The sequence below is a fragment of the Anopheles stephensi genome, chromosome 2 (assembly GCF_013141755.1).
Source record: "Anopheles stephensi strain Indian chromosome 2, UCI_ANSTEP_V1.0, whole genome shotgun sequence".
Classification (NCBI taxonomy): Eukaryota; Metazoa; Arthropoda; class Insecta; order Diptera; family Culicidae; genus Anopheles; species Anopheles stephensi.
In genome coordinates this window covers 80,436,328-80,458,171 of record NC_050202.1, presented here as the reverse complement: position 1 = coordinate 80,458,171, position 21,844 = coordinate 80,436,328, and the positions used below count along the sequence as shown (strand labels likewise).

At 46.1% G+C, this 21,844-nt stretch overlaps 1 protein-coding gene across 3 annotated transcripts in view; it reads right to left on the bottom strand.

Moving 5' to 3' along the window:
• LOC118505511 (connectin-like) overlaps positions 1-21,844 on the bottom strand; it is a 91,162-nt gene that overhangs the window by 5,659 nt on the left and 63,659 nt on the right. For all 3 annotated transcript variants that reach the window (XM_036041410.1, XM_036041407.1, XM_036041408.1), the window contains one exon: positions 8,768-8,823. The gene's annotated coding sequence lies outside the window, so the exon portion shown is untranslated. The remainder of the gene's footprint in view (positions 1-8,767; positions 8,824-21,844) is intronic.

Genomic DNA, 21,844 nt, shown 5'->3' with positions numbered 1-21,844 from the left:
CAGCATGGTCCTTTCTCGGTCTCTTTCACACTTCCAAACCTTGATCGTTTACCGATTAACGAAACTGCATCATTGATCGGTGACAATTTCCCACCTCGTTTGGCCCGGAATGGCATCTCGAAATCCGCATTTCACACACTTTCCCATCGAAAGTTCACACACGCTCACACACAGCTGGCCGTTTCTGTTTGGGCCGTTAATTTTCTTCCTTCATCTTTGCTCGCTTGCTTGCTGTTACTGCATCACAACGGTCGTGTGTCCTGATGATGGTCTCCCGGTGTATGATTTCCTACCTACCCACCCGTCGAGCGCAACTCATTTTTCATTCAATTAACTGCATTGCCAATTTTGACCCTCGGTACGCCGCTAACGGAGGGCATTGCATGAAATGGGATTCCCGGGTACGGGAAGTCATATTTCATGCGTGCCACAGTGCCCAGTGTGTTATGTTTCTATTAGGAAATTAAAACGAACCAGCCTAACGGACCTCCCTGTCCTGGTGGTGTTAGTGCCGGTTGTCTGCTGGGATGAGGAAAATACGTTTACCAAGCAGCGAACGATTAAGAAGCGGGTATATTTTAATGTATTTATTCTCACACATGCATGCAGTCGTGTGCTGCGAAGAGACGTTATTTTATTGCAAGAAAAAATACAAAACGTGTTACTTGCTATTTGTTTTGCACAATTGTTATGGTGACTTTTTATAGATTGGCATTCATTTTCTTGCCTCACTATATTCAATTTATTCGCTGACCATTAGCAGAATTGTTGCCCAATCGCTCGGGAATGCAATTCGGATTGGAGCGATTTTTCCACCATTATAAGATTGAATCGATTTTTATTATTGCATTCAATTTCGCCATCATTTTCAGTGCGGGCGCATCGAAAGTCAATAAATAAGCGACGCAAACGAAGGGCACCGAAACTGAGCGTAATTCGGGTTAAACGAAGGTAAAAGGGATATTTATCAAACTGTGTTGTGTATGTGAGAAGGAGAGAGAGAGAGTGAGGCGATGGATTGCATGATGGGATGCAGTTGCATCGACATGCATTTCACATTTTCCCTCCTGCTCCTCTTACGATACATTGTCCATACCTTCCGTACCGATCAGGGTTTAAGTAACATCATGCAATGTTGCGCTAAAGTCACTTTCGTTTAGTGCATATGTTTCGATTTGCAAAGCAAAAACACTCTCGCACACACACACATCCATTATGCACTTCGTTGTATAAAGCATATTTGGCGAGGGAAAATATAATTCAACGTAACGAAAAAAAAAAATATGCACGATGGGAAACTTTCGAACGTTTCAAGTCGCTGCAATTTTATCCCATTTTCCTGCTTCTGCTGTTCAGTCGGCGCAAAAACTAATGCTTTGATCGAATTTTCATCGATCCAACAGCATGTGTGCATTAACTCTCGTACATCCGTGCCGCATGGCATGGCATAAAGCGACCGTAGCCGTAGCCGGAAAGCAACAAATGTAAAAAAAGGAGCTAAATAAAGACGTAATAATAATGCTAACGCTTCTCGCTGCAACGCTTGAACTGTCGGCAGCAGCTTTAATTGTGTTTTGATACCTACTTTACAGTGAGCGAACCAATCCAATCGTCCCTATTCGGCCGGAAGTGGTGCAGATGAAGATGCTTGATGCCGAGATGCATAATAGAGAGGGGCAGGGAGTTTGTTGCTGCATCAACAACTCATTACGCCGCTGGTGCTCCCGGGGTGTCGTTTCGCAAAACCTCGGCGAAGGAACAATCGTGAGGCAACGAACCCTCACTTGAGAAATAACTCGCCTCTTGAGTGTCTTAAAGAGGGAGAGCGAAAGGAGTGGCATATTTCTTGCTGATGATGAATAGAACGCACCAAGGTAATGCAATTTTCCCCCTTCATCATTCGTACTACAAGCGTTGAGTCAAGGACCAGCCAACGAGCCCGGTCCCGGGGTTTTGATGCAGCTGGGCGAAGAGAACTGGTCGTGTCACTTCCGTTTCTAGGTCCGTGTTATTTTAATGAACTAGCATTTCTTTTTTCAAGTATTGTATTTTGTTTCTACACACTTCTTTCTCTAGCACACGCACACACACAGGAAACCGGTGAAGGCGACGGCCCGGTGTCAGAACCAACTAGGCACTTCAGCCATTGAGGCTTCTCAACGGTAGCTTTATAGCTTCTTGATTGGAAAGCAATAGACAGCTCAGCCCCGGTGCCCGGCATGATCCTGCGCACCGTCGAGGGGTCTCCTCGAAAGCCAATTCTACGCGGCAACAGTTGCCGATGGGGTGCAGACTGTGCAGAGGGACCGATCGGGGAACAAAGTGAAGGCATAAAAGGGAATACAACCCCTCTCGGAGCTCGTTCATCATCATCGTGCTCATCAGCATCGAGACATCAACAACGGGCGAATGATGAAGTGAGAAGGGTCCCGATAGTGCCAGGGGAAAGGGACTGTGGATAGGCGGCCGATGAGATCATCGAGTGACGTTCCGAGCGCTTGTTTCGATATGATTGGCAAATTAATGATCTAGCACAGCACCGCTGCACCGATGGTGAGAGTCCGATAGTCCTTTGTTAGGGGCTTTTTTTGCCTTTCGTCGGTGGAAGTTTATTTTATTTGAATGAGTTGCATATCTGGTCTCTGATTTTGTTTTAATGATGAGTTTTTCATGAGCTCTTCTTTTTGAATTGATGTTAACTATTCGTTTGAAGCTAAACGAATCGTGGAACGCTTTGTCTGATGAGAATATACACATTTGAAGAAGATCCTGAGAGCGAAAGAGGATGCTCGTTATGATGTGATCGTTATGTGACACGTGTAAAGCATTTCCAATAATAAATAAATAAATAAAATCAATAAATAAATAAATAACGAATAATAAATAAAATTTAGACAGCTGAGCTAAGAGTAGGCAACGATGCACTGAAATAGTTAATGTTGCCTACCTTCAGGCGTTGGCGCTCAAATATCAGAAATTCGCAGAAGTCATACGTTTCATGATGCTGTGAGTTGTTTAACAGCCAAATATCATGCATCAAAAAATACTTTAAAACTCCCCATCAGTCACTTCCGGAGGAGTATCGCTCCTGATTTGATCAATTTCGCTTAAAGGTTTCAACTTCCAACTGTACTTTCACAGGCAATCAGGCAAATCGCAACCCGCTGTTTCTTATCAAGGCTTTAGCTCCACTTTTATCCCTCCGCAACCACAGGAAAGCACTTCTCTAGCGAAATTGAAATGGATTTTAAAACGAAACAAAAAGCCAAAACGAACGAACGAACGCAACAGGAAAAAAAACCCGACATGATCAAATGGATGGACGCGCAAGCATGCTCGCCGGCTGACATTTCCCTTTTTGCTTTGCTAAACTTCTAACTGTGCCTTCGCTTCCTTAGCCAATTAGCACAATTCGACGGAGGTTTTTTTTTTGCTTTCCTCCCTTCCCACCGTTATCGAACAGTGACTGCCGATGCCGATTTTTCCTGATTGCTAAGTATTTCGGTCCTTCGCCGGCGGAAAACTTTTTACTTCTCGCTCCGATTTGTTTTTGCGAAACAAATTTACAGCTCGTGAGAATCGGTACGAACGGTACGACGAACGGTAGACGATGAATCGGAACGAGCGGGAGAAAAAAGTATATTCCGCGACCACGCCAGCCACGGAACGACAACACCGTGCTGAATGCAGAGAACGAACAACGAACGTTTTAACTTCCGAACATCTACCCCCACCCTTTCATTCGCCACCGAAGGAACTCTTTCAAGCAACAATCAACGCGGAAGTGTGTATTCAATTTGTACAAGCGAATCCTCCCGCTCCCGGTGGACCGATTTCCAGTCGGTGCCGTGTGGCACCGGTATGGCAAGTTGCGATGGAAAACCAGATTGAGGTAATTTTGTGCCTTGCCCGCACCACCGCCGGGCTGCTCGGTCGGGCTCTGTCACAGCGCACGATGTGGGTGAGCTATCCGGGCCCCAACCACAGCTGCTGCCAAATGCCAGCGGCCGCATCGTGTAGGCTTTCGTCGATTGTCAGCATGCGTCCTTCGGGCTGCCGTACGCTCCAATCTCTTGATTTCCTAACGAAATTTCTAAATTCAATAATGCGCCATTTGGGCCGGGAACAAGCTAGCCGGGAAGGTAACAGCAGCAAACGCACACGCTGGAGAAGAAAAGCAAAACCGAGAAGAAAAAAAAAACATACACACACAGCAAATCCTCCAGCACAAAAGTGCACAGAGCAAGGCGAGAACGCGACGGTAAAATCGAATGCCCAAACCCTCCGCTCGGAAATTGGGTTGGGCTGAAGTTGATTACCGTCGAGTGCTGCAAGACACGCGCTGGAACACTGGCAAAACCGACCGCGCGCCGACCATGGCGAGTTCTGCCGTCCTGGCGAAAATGGAAGAAGTGGCCCGAACAGTGGTGGTGATGATTGAATTAAGCTTTCGAAATGATTGACTTTTGCCAGTCAATTGTTGACTTCGATTATGTAGATCAGCGAAAAGCTGCTTTCGGTTCTGTGGTCCACCGACCTGTGGCAGAGGGTTGGTGAATCCTTAAGGTTTTTTTATGCTGCCACTGCTGGCTGGTTTTTGTTGTACCGGGTTGCCCTTACGAGGTACATCTTGGACGGATTAGAGCTCGTATGCTACTTACGTGTTGAGCTGCCTTTTGTTGAACTGCCATTCCAGCACACACACACACACACCTGGTGCTCGATTTAATCCGCGGAAAAGCGTACTCGACATTGAAGTGCTTGCAGTGAAGTGAGCAGCGGCCGGGTGGAATGATAGCCTTTCAGCGTGTCTGTACGTCATGTCTGGCGCAACGTACACACTTGGGGTGTAAGAACATGCGGGATCTTAAACCAATTTAGGCACCGTTACATTGATCAAGCATTAAGGTGCGCTATAGAAGCTATCATTAGAAAGAAAGCCGATGATTTGGTCGTAATTGACATGGTCATCAAAACATTTGCAGCTAATCAAATTAGGTAATTTGATTTGGAGTATTAAAAACAAGTAGCTTACAACGACAGTCGACAGTTTAATCGACTGTCAGCACTGTTAAATCGAAACAATTCTCTGCTAAACACTGTCTTTCATAAGATTGCTTGGCGTAACGCCTCAAAGTATGCAATATTTGACTTATTTTTATTTTAGTTGAACAATTTATCGATTCTTGGTCAGAAACTGCCTTACGGTAAATCAACCCACAAACAAACAAACACGTGTGGGTAAGTTCAACAACCTTGGTTCATCCATTTCTCCCGGTGTCCAGCATGAACACCCAAAGAATGGTCAGCGATTTGGAAATGAAAAAGTCCCCAATATTACGAACCGCTCCATAACCGTACTCTCGCTAAACCACATCATTTATTTGTGTTCCTGTGAGAAATTTGACACCGTTTGAAATATGAGACCAAGAATAAGGATCCCTTGCGCTCAACACGCCCCCTACCCCCCTGCCTCCTTCATCCCTCTGGGCGGAATCAAAAGCGCACTTGAAACCGCAGCCGGGCTGAATGCAACGCGAATGCAACCGCAGTACCATTAACCATCGAAGTCTTAACCACCGTGGTCATGAAATGCTCGGAATGTGTGTATGTGTGTGTGTGTGTTTTTTTTTCGGTTGTTCTCACAAAAAAAACCATTCTACATCATGCCCTGCTCAACCATGGACACGCTCGTTTGACAGATGGATGGATATGAAAGAATTCAATAACGAGTCGGAAATTCGATACCGTTCGTAAGATGACGGCAAAAGAGCGGGAGCGGAAGCACAGACGGGTAAATCGGGGAGGTAAATCTTTGTAAACTTCATGGTTCCATTCCTTGGCGGTCGTTTGAAGCTCTCGTTCGGCTTCGATAACGAGAAATCCTCCGTATCCTGTCTTTGATTTTCAAAGGAATTGATTAGATATATAGCGGCAAGAACTCACCCACTCGTTCTTTGCCGTCTCGTTGCCTTGCCATTGCCAGACGTACGGCCGTCTCCTTCCTGCCCCACTTCTTCCTCGTTCATGCACAAACTTCATCGTGACGTAGTTATAAATTATGGCATTAATTTCTCGAATAGCGCTGAGCTCGAGAATTAAATCATTCGCATCACTTGCCACTTGCTGGCAACGATGCTGGCGCCCACTGGCTGGCAAAGAATGCGAATAAAAAGTGAACTGGAACGGAGCTGGTTGGAGGGACTTAAATAAATATCACATTTAAAAAACACCCCCCAGCTACATGCTAAACATGAGAAACGTGCACGGTCGCCCCCGGTACAGCCAAGACAGCCACCCCACAAAGAATGATGTTTGATTAGATTTTGACTTCCACCCGAACCCGAAAGAAAATGTTCTTTCCGCAAGGAAACGCTTCATGACTTTGCAAAACCGTGACCGATTACGATTATCTCGGCCGGCCAGTCGTGTCCTGTTTGAATGGAAAAACGAATACATTCTCCCCATCGGATCGGTGCTCAATGTTGCGATTCGGCAAAAGGGAAAACGGCGATGGCATTAAACGCTTGTTAAAGCTGGCGGTGCTCAATTTTTCACGCACCGTGCATTGGTTTGTGGGCCGGCAGGATTTAATGCAACATAAAGTACCGTTCCGACCGTTGCCATCTCTCAGACACTTTGCGCAACTCCACCGAACGCCAGACATCGTTCCCTTTAAGAATGCTACGATTAGAAGGACCGCATGATTCATGGTTCTGTTTTTCCTACACTTTCTCCAATCCCACTCCGACGGAACCGTTGCACGAAACGAGCTGACAAACGGATACCTTCGCCGTCTTCTTTCCATGGGCAATGTTTCATCTTTCAACCGTTTCCTTTTGCACGGGGTGGGGAAGGGCTGAGACTTCCTTCTTCCGAGAGAGAGAGAGAGAGAGAGAGAGAGAGCGTACACCCTGAAGGCGATTGTTTATTTATTTTTATTTCATTCGATTAGGCTTTCAACAACACTGCCCCCGGATAGCGCCAGCCAAATGATGATGTATGAACAGATTATGGATCCGTATGATAGATGGAGCGCTCGGTGGAAGGTGGAGCGTCGGTCGGTAGGATAGGGCCGGTCGTTCGATGACGATGGCATGATTGCTTACGAATGAAGCCGACGAACAATCAGGACAGGGCTGGATGAGTGCGAGATGAAATGTTATAAATTTTGAGCGATGTCTGGATGAAGGAACGTTCCTGGAACTGTTGATCCGGAAGGCAACAATGCTTCCACGACAAGCGATTCCTTGCCTTAGTCCTTTTACATCACCCGATCGCTCAAACCATTCGCCTCGAAGACGTCAACAGCTCGGACAATCTTAAACGATGACGATTATTGACGACGCTGGACGGTGACACGACACACAGTCGATGTCGTGTTGGCAGGCCCGGGTGCCGTGTTTTGCCGCCTGCAACACAAATTCTGAATGATTGGAACCGTTTGTCTATTCACTCAATTAAATTGATAATGAACCAGAGTGGAGGTTGTGCAAGGAATTGAAATTTACATTTTAATTGAGCGATCATCAATTGGTGCTGTTACTGCCGATGAAGGAACGCTGTTGGGAATGAGGCCTCGTTTATATTTATATGAGTCACATTCATCTCGGACGTCATGTCCTTTTGTATCATTCTGTTTCGTCGGGCCGTTACAAGCGATGTCCTTTCGAGACATGTGATTCGGAGCAGAACTCAAGATGTAGCATCAGTAAATAGTTAATTGTACCTGGTCCTTTTCAACGTTGCCGGCAATTGTATCAACTCCAATAAAGGCACCCAAACGATACGAAGATGTCACCGTGCGGAAGACATCGTCGTGCCCGCACTGTCCCACAACACAAACATGGGAATCAATTCTCCAACCAATTTATCCTTCGAGCACCAAAACCAGGGTCAGAATTAATTTCTTTCAGTTTAATTGCACACTTTCCAGCATTCCAGCCACAAGAATGGAGCACGCTGCTGGCGGTTCTAACGGTTGTAAAACATCGCCCATCGCTCATGCGTTCCCGGGAGGGTAGCCCATAAATTGGCCTTCTCGCCAGACCAGCTTTTTCTTCGGCCCACCCAGCCAATTGACTTCGGACCGACCGAATACCGGAATCCACCACCCCTTTTTGGGGAGGCTGTAGAATTTTCGGGCACATTATTTGCGGATCGAAGACAAACAGTCGTCCCTTGGTACCGTGCAGGCAAATTGAAATCCCCGCGACTGCGAGCCTGGCGTGGCGGATGTGCCGTGTGTCTGTTTAAATATCATGCTCAATGTCAACAGACATTACGAGCGGCTCGGAGCGGTGGTATGGTTTTTGCGGCAAAATCTCATCAAAAAACTTTTGCTACCCAGTGCCATCCGGACCCAAGCCAGGGTCCCGAAGGTTGACACGTGGCGGATGTACGCTGAAATATGAAGCGACGACGTCAGTCCAGGTGGGAGCAGCCAGTTTTAAATGCTGTGCGACAGTTCATGCGAACCAACCGTTAAACCCCCGGTTCCGCAACGAGCTAATGGTGCAATAAAGAAAACCAACTGAAGGAAGCCCCCCGAGCGTTGAAACCGTCGCGCGCCGGTGTGCCATTTAATCAACGTTACGTCACGACAACGACTGATATGGGAAAAGGGCTTTTGTTTCGCGGGACCAATTTTGCTTCCTATTGTTTTTGTTTTTTTTTTTTGGGGGGAAGTATGATGGAAAACTCGGGCATAGGTTCCGATGTGTGGTGACGCCTGTTGCGCTAAGGAAACGGATGTGTGCGTACTTACCTAATTGAGTTTAAATGTCAGCCGTGTCTCGGTTTCCTGGTACAGCTGGGCGCGATCTGTGGGAAGGCATAGATAAGGAAAAAGTTAATTAATTCACAATTCACAAGCTATTGCGCGTGTCATTTTTATGTTTTATTAAAGAAAGCCGGAAAGAATGATGTTTTGACACCAGAAAAGATGTTGCTTAAATAAATTTTAGCAACCGTTTATGACGTCATTGTCTTCTTATTAAATTCATTCAATGGTATAGCCTCAATTTTGTTGAAGGATTCGATTGTATCGCTCTAGGGCTTGAAAATTTCAATTTAACACATATTGTAGGATAAGGATTCAACAAATCTTGTCGGTCTGTGATACCAACGAATTTCCACTCCGAGTTGCAGCTACAGCTGAGACTTCATCTCGGTGTATCAGATCGGATTAGGAATGAAGAGATTATGACGTTGTGTTGGCATAAATCATCCTATAGACAGACTGGAAAGCCGGTCGGCATAGATTAGCCATTTACCGGTCAATTATACCATCCAAAACTACTCATACTTGTTAGCATAATTTCTGGTACCTATTGGAGCAGCCAGTTAGTTGGGAAACTTTAAATCTATAAAACACGCACACTGGTAATTTGACATTTCACAACGAACCACTGCTACCTGCCCGTACAATATCAAAATCGACATTGATACACACCATTCGACTGACAGAATTAGGATAATGCATGAAAATTAGCTTCATCGATCGCTTCCAACCCGTGCTCCGGTCGGGTTGGGTGCCCGGCCCATTATCCGAGCGCCGCATAACATACATTTAAGCATCGCATAATCGATAGATTACATATCAAAAGCCACACTAATTACCAAGCCATCGCATGGTGCCGCGGTGGTGGTGGTTTAATTATTCAGTAGTTCGGCCCGCCCAACGACACTACAACTACACGCACGCGCGGCCGCCCATCCATCCAGCCGAAACAATCATTAAATGTCTCCTGCAGGCGTAAATGGGGGAATCGAATGTGAATTGGCATCGATTTGTATCAAGTAGCGCTCGATTCGTTCGGTGCCGTTTGCTGCTATAATTATGCTGCTCACTGTTTACATTCGCCCGCGGCACCGGGTTCGCTGTAAAATCTAATATTCGCCCCATATAGCCCCGGATCGGGTAAGGAAGGGTAACCACATTAGATACAGGTAATCGGTGGCCGCTCCAGGAACCGGGTGATCGAATCCTATCGTATCGCTCTGCTCCTATTGCACCCATACATCACACGTATATCAATGTGACGTTTTACATTCAACCGGGCTCCCTTTGCGATTGCAAAACAGGGCTTCTCTCTCCGGTTCCATTCATCATCCACCGGAGCTCGGAAGGGTGAGAACAACCTTACTCCTTACACCGAGCGATGCCACTGACAGCTTGCAGGCTTGCGAGTTCAAAGGCAACGGATTTTAATCCGATCTGACAGCTTCAAGTGGTGTACCGCTCAGAGGCATCATTTTCCCTTTCGATCAGCAGTAGCAATGTGGCCGTTGCCAAAGGGTGCCTCCGGGGTCGCATTACGTCGATGTCACAACAGCCGAGGAGTGTGTTTTCAATGCTTTCAACAAAATTCCCTGCCTTGTGTTCGCCCTGTTCACACTCCCCATTAGCAGCGGTGACATATGCATGCATTAGCAGTGTTGCCTACGGTAGCGCTTGGGGCATCTCGGTTGTTCTTTTACACTTACACCACGTTCTCGACGCGGGCTCTTATTTTGTTTTTTGTTCAGTTCCTTCGAAGATTAAGCTTGTTTTGGGTGCAATTGGAATCTTATTAAATATTTCATGTCATCCGTGTTTTATCCCTGTAAATAAGGGACTCTGGCACGCCTGCAAGGGATAACAAGAGGGAACACTTTATCGGTCTTGCAAAATGAGCACAAAAAAAACGGTTTTCCATTTTTGGAGTCGTTCCTGGAAATTCACTTAGCACTCAGTGATTGCTGTGAAAATAGAACAAGGCATCAAGATGAAGCCGTCTGTTGCAGGACAGCACGAAAATGGACTGTGCCTTCATCGAAGGAATCTCACTACAAGTGATGTTGCTTTTTTTCCTCCACTTGGTAGCAATCCCTCAGTGTACGCGGATAGATGATAAGGTAAAAGAAGAATAAAAAGAAAAAAACGCTGATGCTGACCCATCCGACACGATAAGTAATTTTTAATTAACGTTCCAAAACGCTTGCTCGCTGCCAATCGGTTGAAAGTGAAACGTGCGGAACGGAACCAGGCAACGGCTGGCTGCGAGGACAAAACGGTTGATATGCACAGGTACTGCTAATTACGTCCGACATTTAAGTAGAGCAAAAATTCCACTGAATTCAGTAGATCCAGTGGCCTGCTTGAAGTTGGATGATTGCTGCAGGAGATTGCTTCACCAGCAGGTGGAGATGCTGAGCGAAGATTCCATAACAGTCCATTCTGCTCGCGCACGGTGTCGTCAGATGGTTTTGATGAAGCGCCAGTGGAACGGAATGAGATAACGATTAACAAACAGCCGAGAAGTTGGGAGGCCTCCCTACTCCCCCATCCCATTTAGCCACGATTAGGCGTTCTACCATCGGGCGAAAGGCGAAACTGATGTGCTGTACATTAACAGAGCAGAAAGATAGAAAAAGAAAACGCAGCATGGTTCTACTAAATCGTACATTTGGATTTAAACTTCAAGGTCGTTTTTCGAAGAAAATGAATCTCGCCCTGAACCATCTTGATCAATCTTTAAGGGTTCTGTTCTGATTCCCACCAGACCCGATGCCGGCGTTGGTTCATTAGGTGAAGCAAAATCTCATTCCGAAAATCAAACTAAGGGTCGGCTGGGTTAGCTGCTTTTGCCCCACGTTAATGCGATCGGAGACCACTGCCCACTCGAGACATTTCCCCCGAGGTAGGCTCTAAATCTAATTGACACCAAACTCACCCTTGAAGATGAGGTGGAAAATTCTGAAACAAACAAAACGTACTACGTGTGATGCTCGGCACGTAGGTTTGTTGCATATTTCACAGCGGCAAGAGTTTCTGTCCCAAGGTCCGACGGCTGGCCCGGTCAGCTGGCCGGATGTAGGCTGTGCTTCGTGTGAACGCTACCGCCGGTTGCGTTTAATGTTTAATGCCACTAACAGATGGCGTTCCGGTGCTACTGGTCCGGTTTTTTAATTCCAGCTGACTCAATAAAGGAGAAATATGAGATCGAATGTTTTCTTTTTCTCACGTGGCTTTAGTTTTTATTTCACCCTATCTTTGGAGCCCTTGGAAATTGGTTGACAACTTTAACTGGAGTACAACGGCCGAGCTCCACGCTGCGCTGGGAACTATTTTTCTACGTCCCAAACACTAACGCACCGGACACTATTTCCGGTGTAGAAAATTGAACGGCTTTAAGGAATTAAGAGACCGGCTAAGCGAACCCCTTTTTCATCTCAGGTGACTGTGCCGTACTTTAAGACACCGTGCACAACAAGATGGACGAAAGCTGGGTAAGGTAAGAAACATAAAACACCGAGCCTACCGGGTGCAAGATTATCGATTCTCGTTAGACCATATGGTGGACGCTTCTTAACGGTTCAATTAACGTTTAACGTTTCTCCGGGCGCCCGAAATTGTGTTACAGGAGTGTAAAGCCGAACCGAGCTTTCCCTTGATCTTCCGGCAGACCCGGCTGATTGGTCCGAGTGGTTGAGGTAAATCGAAAATGAAAAGCACTTTGTTTACACGACGTACGGCTTTTACACCGCGGTAAGGGGAAGGAAACTGGGCAGAAGCGAGAAGGAGAGAGAGAGCGTGGATGAACATAGGAAGCCACCTTCAGGTGACGGATAAATCCCTACACGGTGCACGAAATTCCGAGCTGGAATTGAACTGTGGTGAACTATTCCGCCCCGTCCGCCTGGCCTGGTGAGGCGATAGATCGTTTCAGCCCGTAGCTACAATCTAATTTATCGGATTAGTCGCAACCAAAGGGGCCGGGTCGAATCGATCTGCTGGGCCGGAAAAACGAACCGAATGATCCGGACGCGGCTACGAACGCGTCGTAGCGGTGGAGTTTTGGGCGCAGGGCGAGTGCAAGCGAACGGCTTTGGATCAAGCGATTTCCTATGGTTTCTCAGAGCGGATTCGATACGATTCGACAGTGGGAATAGATCGATTTTCGGAGGGAAAAAGACTCTACCACGATAGCTAACTGGTTGGTACGACTCGAAATGAAGACGACGAGATTGGACACGAGCAGACCGTTAGGAGCAGTGTAAGCTGGTGAGCAAGGTGCCGGAACAAGTGATGCGAGTTAAATTTGATATTGAGCTGATTTTTAATGAGCATTTAATCATTTATCCGAATTATGCATTTACTATTTATATCTGAGGTTTCAATTTCGTTGCCAAGGTGTATTACAGATTAAAGGTGCCTAAAAGTATGCAATCTATCGCTTTTTACAATGTGTAGTGGAGCAGATTGAGATCATCGTGCGATTTGGATCATCTTATCTTGCGGTTAGTCGTTGAATTTGTGTTTGAGTTTGCAGACAACGACCGATGTTGATTCAATGTCCCGACCTAGACGCTAATTAGTATCCTGGCGTAATTCATCAACCTCTGTTAGCGCTGCAATAATCTGCCGATAAAATGATTAAATCAGTTTGGAATTACACCCCGACAAGTCCAAACGAGATCCACCTGTCGGCTAAACGATACTATCTTATCGCACTGTTTGCATCTTGATTTTCACCTCTCGATTCGTGCTCGGCAGCTATTTAAAATCATCACGTACTCGGTTGCCCACCGACGGATTCGGTGCAGTGGAGTGGAAAGAACACTGGGGATGATTTACATTGGCTCTAGCTACAAACAACTGTCAATTGGTTTCAAAAACGTGGGCGCGAGAGAGATAGAGAGAGAGAGAGAGAGAGAAGAGAACCATAAACACAACAAAAAACACACTCACAGAACAACGAGCTAAGCTAAACCAAACGTCAAAGCTCGTCCAGGGCGGGCAGAAGCTGCTCGAGCACAATTGGATAATGCCACAAGCTGTCATCATTAGCGTCACGACGTCGTGCTGCACCGTACACTGCCACTACACGGTGCCGCTCCTGCTTATTCGCCAATTCGGTATCCTCATAATGGTGGTGGCGCTTCATTAGAATGAAACCTCACGCGCAAATGTCAAACACGATGACACGCGGCGACCTCCCCTCGGTGTCAGGGATGCGTACCAAAAAGGGGAAGGGGGGATAGTTGGGAGGGATGACTGGATGCCAGGGTGGGTACGACACAGCGGGAAAGCAAATCGTTGGAGACACGATGTTGAATGCATGTTTCACGCGCCTCTCAATCATCCGTTGCCTACGTCGCGCTGATCGTTTCCAGGGGCGTTGAACCTTACGCAAACTGTACTCTGAGTACGTTGGTACAGTAGGTTGCAAAACAAGACACTTCAGCCGGGCAAGAATTCATAATGGTTTGAAATTGTGTGCCAAAGAGAGCCAAACTTCGTTTTCGCTTTGATGTACCTCGTTACGCCTGAAGGTATGCAATCTCAATTTTTGAATTTATACTTCACAGTCTTTAACCGTAAAAAAATAAAAATAAAAACCTTCTTTATAATTATGAGACCTATAAAAGAACAATTTCAACAGATGAGCTACTCTTTGGTCTTGAGAGTATGTAACCAATAAATACGAGCAGCTTTCCGCGCACAATTTTTCCTGCCGTTGTCGGTTTTTCCATGCACGCACTGTATACAACCTTTTAACTGTGTCGCGCGAGAGATTTGATAATGTCGGTGCTATTTGTCCTTTAAGTGCTCATCGGTGGCCAACCGTGGGTGAGTGCCTCGGCTCCCGCTCTCACACCCTATCCCCCGTACGCCTTCCTCGCCACCCCATAATTAAAAACGGTCACGTACGCATTGAGCCACGTTGATCTCGGATCGTTCGGATGGAAGCGTTTACGCAGCGACGTGGGATGCATTTGGCATTTCGCAAAACACCACTCGACGGCAATTGCTTTCGGGGTTTTTGTGTTTGATAGTTCTGTACTTGGTACCATTCGCGGCTGTTAATGATCCGCTTTTTGTTTGTTGTCACTCAATAACGTGGCACAACTTTTCAGCAAGCAGTGTTCGCGTTGTCGAACGAACTGCAATTAAATGTAGCGACCTTGCATACTGTGCGCAGTCTGGGTGTTGATTTCTGATTGAAAAACGCTACATCAAACTACACAGCACAGTAGTCGCAGGTGGAAAAACGAAATGATAAGACTCCAGTCCACGGCAACCACCACTTTGATGAGGTGGGAGCGGACCCACGGTGCCCGTTTGGTACGTGTTGATTACCACCCGGCACAATCGGACCCAGTCGGGCTTTCCACTCCCGAAAGCCCACCATAATGGCGCTAATGAGTTCTGGCAGCAAACATGACACACTACCGGACCGGGCGCGCGTGTGTGTGCATGTTGCACGCGATTGCACGTCCCTGTAGCCTCAAGGAGACCACGGCACGATCCAACGAAAAGATGCATAAATTAACAAGGTTCCACGGAATCCGGCCAGGACCGTTTTTTCCGCCTGTCGGTTTGTGACATTTGTTTGGTGTTTCATTGGATGAGTAAGAACCAACAACAGCAACAAAAAAAAAAACCCAACGACACGAAAGTTGCTGGAAAATTGTTGGGCACGTTCCATTGACAGAAGGTAGAATTTACATTCCGATCTGCATATGACGCGCGTCGGACGCGTTTGCCTCCCCAATTTTGTACATCTCCGATCCGTCGATTAATGGGTACTCTTACAAAAACGACGGGCTTTGACGTATGATGCACGGCAGATAACGGCCGCCGAGCGTGTAGCGCAGTGGCAACCCGAAAGTTCATAGTGCCATACACGTCCGCCATCATTGCGTTTGGTCCGTGTGGTACCATGATAACCGGTAAGTTCATAACCTGTCGCCACATTTTACCGGTGCTGTCAAAATTGTTGACTCGCGTGCGTGGTTTTTTTTCGCGGGACAGACTCGCGTCATGAACCTTGGAGATGAAATTATGGTGATAAAACGTACGAATAGACGCTTTTCCTGGAACGTGTATGGGACACGAAAGGATCGACGCACATCTCCCCCCGAGGGGCACCATTGTTTTTCTCCCATCTGCTTATCAAAACGTCTTGTCATGATTTTACCAACATTTGCGTCGCACACACACGTAGTCCATGTTCGTTAGGCTACCCAGGCCCGACCACGGTTGTTTGCGTTCCATTATTTATAATTATTAATAGTTAACCGGGTTTAATTGTTTACCGAACCGTTCGAACGTAACGGTCGTGTAAAATCATCAACAAACTGGCAGTAAAATAACACATTGGGGACGAGCGAGGTACGACCCTGTGTACTGTGCCCTTGCGTTTTTGTGCATCCTTTCGCCCGGGTAGGGGCGTTCGGGACGATTGCACAAAATGAGGCGTGGAGCTGTTGAACGCAAACAGCCGGTGAGTGGGCTCGTTTCTGTGGGTTCGCCCTCTGAAACCCTCGCTTATTGGGTTCGGAGTGCAGTGGGTTGTAAGCGGTGGTGGGTGCAGTCGGGATTTACATCAGGGTGGAAGAGGCAATGGGCTTTTAACATTAAATTAAATCGAACTACCCAGTAATCGAACGCTGCCCATAATCAGCTCCAATCTCCAATAGTTGAACGGTTGGTAGAAAAAAAAAACACTAAACTGAATTTTATGTGTGCAATTACAGCACTGTAGTTTTATGCTCCCGGTTTATGCCTTCCGGTGTTCTGCACTCCAAACATGTTAATGTTCATCCCGAAACCTGCCTGGCCTCGCGTTAACGAACCGGCGATCCTTCCTGTCAGCGGGAATGACTCTCGTACAAATTTTGAAATGACCCATCCTGAAAGAAAAAACACACACGCAGCCGGAGGGAGACATTTTCGACATCGTGATGTTTTGATTTCCTTCAACCCTGCTCGCCCGAAATCCGGCAGGAAAAAGTAAACCCATTTCAGCCTCAGCCCCATAAACAGCATCTCGTTGCAGGCGGTGCAGCATAACCGTTGTTTTTACTGCCCAACAACTGCACCCGGTAAACATTTGTAATTGAAACAATTGAACCACGACATGGCTGGCCGCGTGTGTTCGGTTTTCCGCCTGCCTAGCTCCCATGCCGGAATGAAAACAATACCCAGAAGCCCTCTAAAAGCGGACACACCGAATAACAAAACCCGGCCACAGGCAACCAGTGAATCGAAAAACAGAAGAAAAAAAAAACACACACACACACGAGCGCTTGATCGAGCGAAACCGAAGCCACGGTGCCACAATGATTTGACCAATGAGTACCAAGCATAACAGAAGCAAGTCAACAATAAACACAAAGCGCACCCATTTTCCGAAACGCATCGGCCGGCCAACGACACGTAAAATATTGTGCCCGATAAATCGGTAGATTTATTGTTCGCTTCCGGGTTGTAAATGTATTTTTTTTGTGTGTATGTGGTACTGGTGTTCCTTTTCACTCCAAACACACACCCACGTCCTCTTGATCGGCTGTTTTTAATAAAGGGGTGTCGGGATTGAATGTAACGAAGGTTCGTTTTTTGTTTTTACGACTCGTTCGCATGTCACCAGGAGCTACCGTTTTTCGGATGTGGCGCCCAGTACGGTCAGTTTAACGGTCGGTAATGTTTCTAGTGGGCCGATGGTTTATGAAATGTGGGGAATTAGAAACCCGGTGTTTAATGTTGCAGGAACGGTGTTTAATTCAACATAACAATGGAGTGAACTTTAAAGAAGTTTGAAGAAAAGATCGAGACATATTTATACCATTAATGTAAAAATCGGATTAGGTGGCCAGCAGCTAGAGGCGACAACGGCATCGTGCTTCATACGGCAGGACCGGGGTTCAAATCCCATCCGGACTGTGCTGCCATAGTGAGGACTGACTATTTAAGTACGTGGTATCATAAAGTCTAATAAGCCATAAATTGCAGGCATGAATTAAGAGATAGTTAAACCAAGAGGAAGGAGACATATTACGTAAAATTGTATTTTTTAATCGTTAGACAACAAATTAGAATGTAATGTTAAAGATCAAAATCCAATCAAGATCGATAAGAAAATCGTTAATTCCATTTGACGCATGTAAGTTAATTAATAAATTTAACGTCTTTAATGTAAAAAAATTGCCTTATTTATCCTTGAATTAAGGTTATTATGATTGAACATAAGCAGTTTAATTTAGCCCTAGTCAATCGCTATTTGTTAGTCTGAAAGAGTTATGCTTATTTTTAAGATAAAGTTAATTTTCAACTATCAATGTTTGTAATATTGGATTTAAATAATAACCCCATCTACGATAAATCAACTTAAATGTTAAAAATAATTGTTTTGATATCAAAGTGCTATTGCATCGAACAATTCTATTCTAAAAATAACATTTGTTGCACTCGTCCAAAAGACTTCCAAACAAAGTCTTTGGTGCTGCACAAAATCCACTCCTACCAGTACTCTAAAACCCCGGGTGACATCAAACCACGTGTTGAAAATCCTTTTTTCCCACCAAACGACCGAACGGTGACGAGCGCAGCACCGGTTCGACGTCAACGTTAGAGATTTGTTTATTTTTCGTTCGTTTGACATCAACTACCCGGCGCTTATACCCACACACATCTCACCCAAACGCGCGCACACCTGTCAAAGCAATAGTCGAGTGGTACTGTCACCGTGAAGTCGTCGAAAAACCTGGTGCAGAACCAGCAGGTACAACAGGAACAAAAGAGAAAACGGGGAGCTAGTGGTCCGGCGAGCGCGCAAATCACTACTAACCAAAGCACCATTTTATTGATCACCCATTGATGCATTTACGGTAGACTTTGGCACCTCATTTGATGGGGAGGGTTTTACTGTTTATGCTGCCCCGGGGTAGGAAGGATGAGAAGGACATTCGCACATTTTGTCAGTACGCCATAGAGGGATTTTCCATTTCGAATGCGTTATTCACGTGTGTTTTGTGTGAATTTGTGGATAAATTTATTTGTGTTTGTCCGTCCAAACTGTTGGCCACCAGGGCACACTCCCGTTGCCCACATCTTCCTCACCTGGCTGCTCCACCGGTGCTTGTTTGTTTGCGTCTTTCAGCGTTCTCCGCTCTCCAATGAACCAGCACGCAACCAAAATGTGCTGGCCAGAACGGAAAATGTTGCCTTTTTTAATCTACCCCTCCCCCCCCCCCCCCCATTCCACGCATCACGATCCCTCACCATGCGCACCCCACTGACAGCACACATTGAAACGCACAAACACACGCAAGACGAGACGCCACACGAATGCGTGCGTGAGTCCGTGCGTGTTTATTATTATTATTTTCACTATTTATGTTACTGGAAAAACATAGCCATTTATAAACGCGCTTTCCAGCGTTCAAGCGTGTGTATGTGTGCGAGAACTTCCCTTTGGCTCACACCGAGCTTCAACCCCAACCGAAAACCCTTCGCTTCGCTGTGCTTAGGAATGTTTCGAGATTCATTTTTCTAAATAAAACGAGCTCATATACTCGGTCGAAATTGCTGACGGGTAGACGTATGATCGTTTAAAATACTCGAAAAAAAAAACCCAGTCCGCCCCATCAAATGCGATTCACAAAACCACACACTCGGAATCGGAAGGAATAGGAACGCCTTCGTGGAAGCTATAGGACACCTTCACGTCTGCCAGGTGGATGAAATCGAAATTGTGCGTGAAAATGTGATCTTATGTTGATGCGATTTCATTTATGCCTTCCTGGGTGCGTTTCAGCTCTCGTGTGTGGGATTTTATTTTGCCTCCCCCCCCCCTCTTCCTTCCGCCCTCCTCCTCTACCTACCCTACTACAACCAACGAGCGACCACAATCGACCTCGGAGGGGGAAAATAATTAAATGATGAAGCCGATGATATGCGTGCATATTAGCAGTAGGTTGAATTTATTTTAATTAAATAAATGAGCGTTTTAATTTGGGCACGATCGTAACGCTTTCGGTTTCATCGTTTGCTTCCCCGTTCAAAGTCGCCCAGGAAAAGTTTTTATTTTCAAATAATATTTCTTCCCCATTTCATAGCACTCACTCCAGGCGTAGTTTATTATTCACTACATCATAATAATAGGATCATAAAAAAGGCAGGCCACACAGAATTCCACGTCTTCTTCGTGACGTACCGCAACCACACGTGCTTCGCATAAAGTCTCGCGGGAAATTTGGAAAAGTGCGTTCTGGTTATAGAAACAATTATCGACCGGCGTGGAGGCATCGCAGGGTTTGTTTTTTTTTTTTTTTTTTGGAGGGGAAGGTCTCCTCAGTCTATTCCCATGCCGAATCAGCATGAGTATTATTGATATGCATGCGAAAGATGAGGCATCCTCGGCATCACTTATTATGGCATATTTATTGCTCTTTAGCTTTCACTGCCAGCTCTCCATCTAAATCATCGTGTGCCAGCGAGCGATCTCCGGCAAAAGCAAACGCTTGGCACGCACACACGTGCGCACACTATTTTTGGAATCATTTTTCCTTGAAATGACGGGAATGCAAACATTCCCGTTCAAAGGAAAAACAAAACAAGCCGTACACGCAGCGGGCAGTGCAGAAAATAGCAGCCAACCCCCTCGTGGCAGCAGATACTTATCGAGGTTTTGTGAGCCTGCTGCAGCTGCTTCCCACTCGCCGAACGAGGCCGCGTGTGCAGTCTGATTGTGCATGTAATGCACCAGGCGATAATTACCTCCATCTTTGGCGCACAATCGACTAAATTATTCATTATTACTGCATCATCTGCATCTTGCCGTCTCTGTGTGCACCACGGAAGGCCCGTTGCAGAGTTTGCTGCACGACGGAAAATCCCTGAACAGCGAAGCACGAAGTGACCGTACGGGAAATTTAAAGCAAACCCCCCCCCCCTCCCCCCCGAATGGAACATAATTCTATTGCAATGACCTCCTGTGGTGTAAATGGGGTGAAAAACAGGGGGCATGAACAACGAAAAGAAAACTCCACCATACTCGAAGCTCCAGTTCGCTCTCTTTCTCTGTTCAACTCCCGTTTCCATCGAGCTGCATTCCCGCTTCCTACACTAAATGGTCGGATTTATGGTAAGAGTTCTTGATCAGTAGACTTGGTGCTTGGAAAGTGCAGTTTGCAGTGTGCCTGCAAAATGGCGTTCCCCGTGAGATATGTGGCGATTGGCGACGCAACCCCCGGGTTCGTGACGCGTGTGTGTCGCCCGATGCTCGCGATGGAAGCTGGAGCGAAAGCGAAGGAGAGAAAAGTTTTATGTGGAATTTATGGATCGCGATTACTTTAATGAACGGGTGGTGCATAAAAACCCGCTGGTGGGCGCGAGGGTTCATTTAGAACAATTAAAAATGGTCAACTTGGTCGCCTGCGGTTTGTTTGCTCGGGACGGGACGAATTTGGCTGTGGGGTTTATTATTGAATGCGATTGATAATTGTACGATTGTGTCGCAGTTTGTGAACCAAACTCACTGGGAGATAGCTTTTCAAACTTTGCTTGCTCGAGGGTTCATAATCCATCGAACAGTTGAAACGTGCCAGTGAAGCAAATTGAAAATCGGTTGTCGACTTAAAGCTATAAGCGCCTAAAATTATGCAATTGTTGGTTTTAAATTTATTTCAACGATGATAATACTTTTATCGCAGGACTATTCAGCAACTGGGCAACAGAAGAAGAATATTCTAAAATATTCTTAAAGAGATAGAATGCAAATAACTAAATTCTTATCTTCGAGTAAACAGCTCTTTAGAGGTAATAATGCTGCATCGCCTCGATGAAACTATTTCTCTATTAAATGCGCATTACATTCCAACGTAATTCATGCAATGCTGGTTTGCCGGTGCATCTGATGCAAAATAACTCGACAAAACTTTCAACTACGTCCAGGACGTCTGCATCACACACAAACTCTCTTCCTATCCAATTAGTTCGTTTGTGTGGCTTAAGCTTAAGCACACCTTACGTAAAGTAATCCATCGGAGCTCTTTAAACGCTCCTTTACCCGTT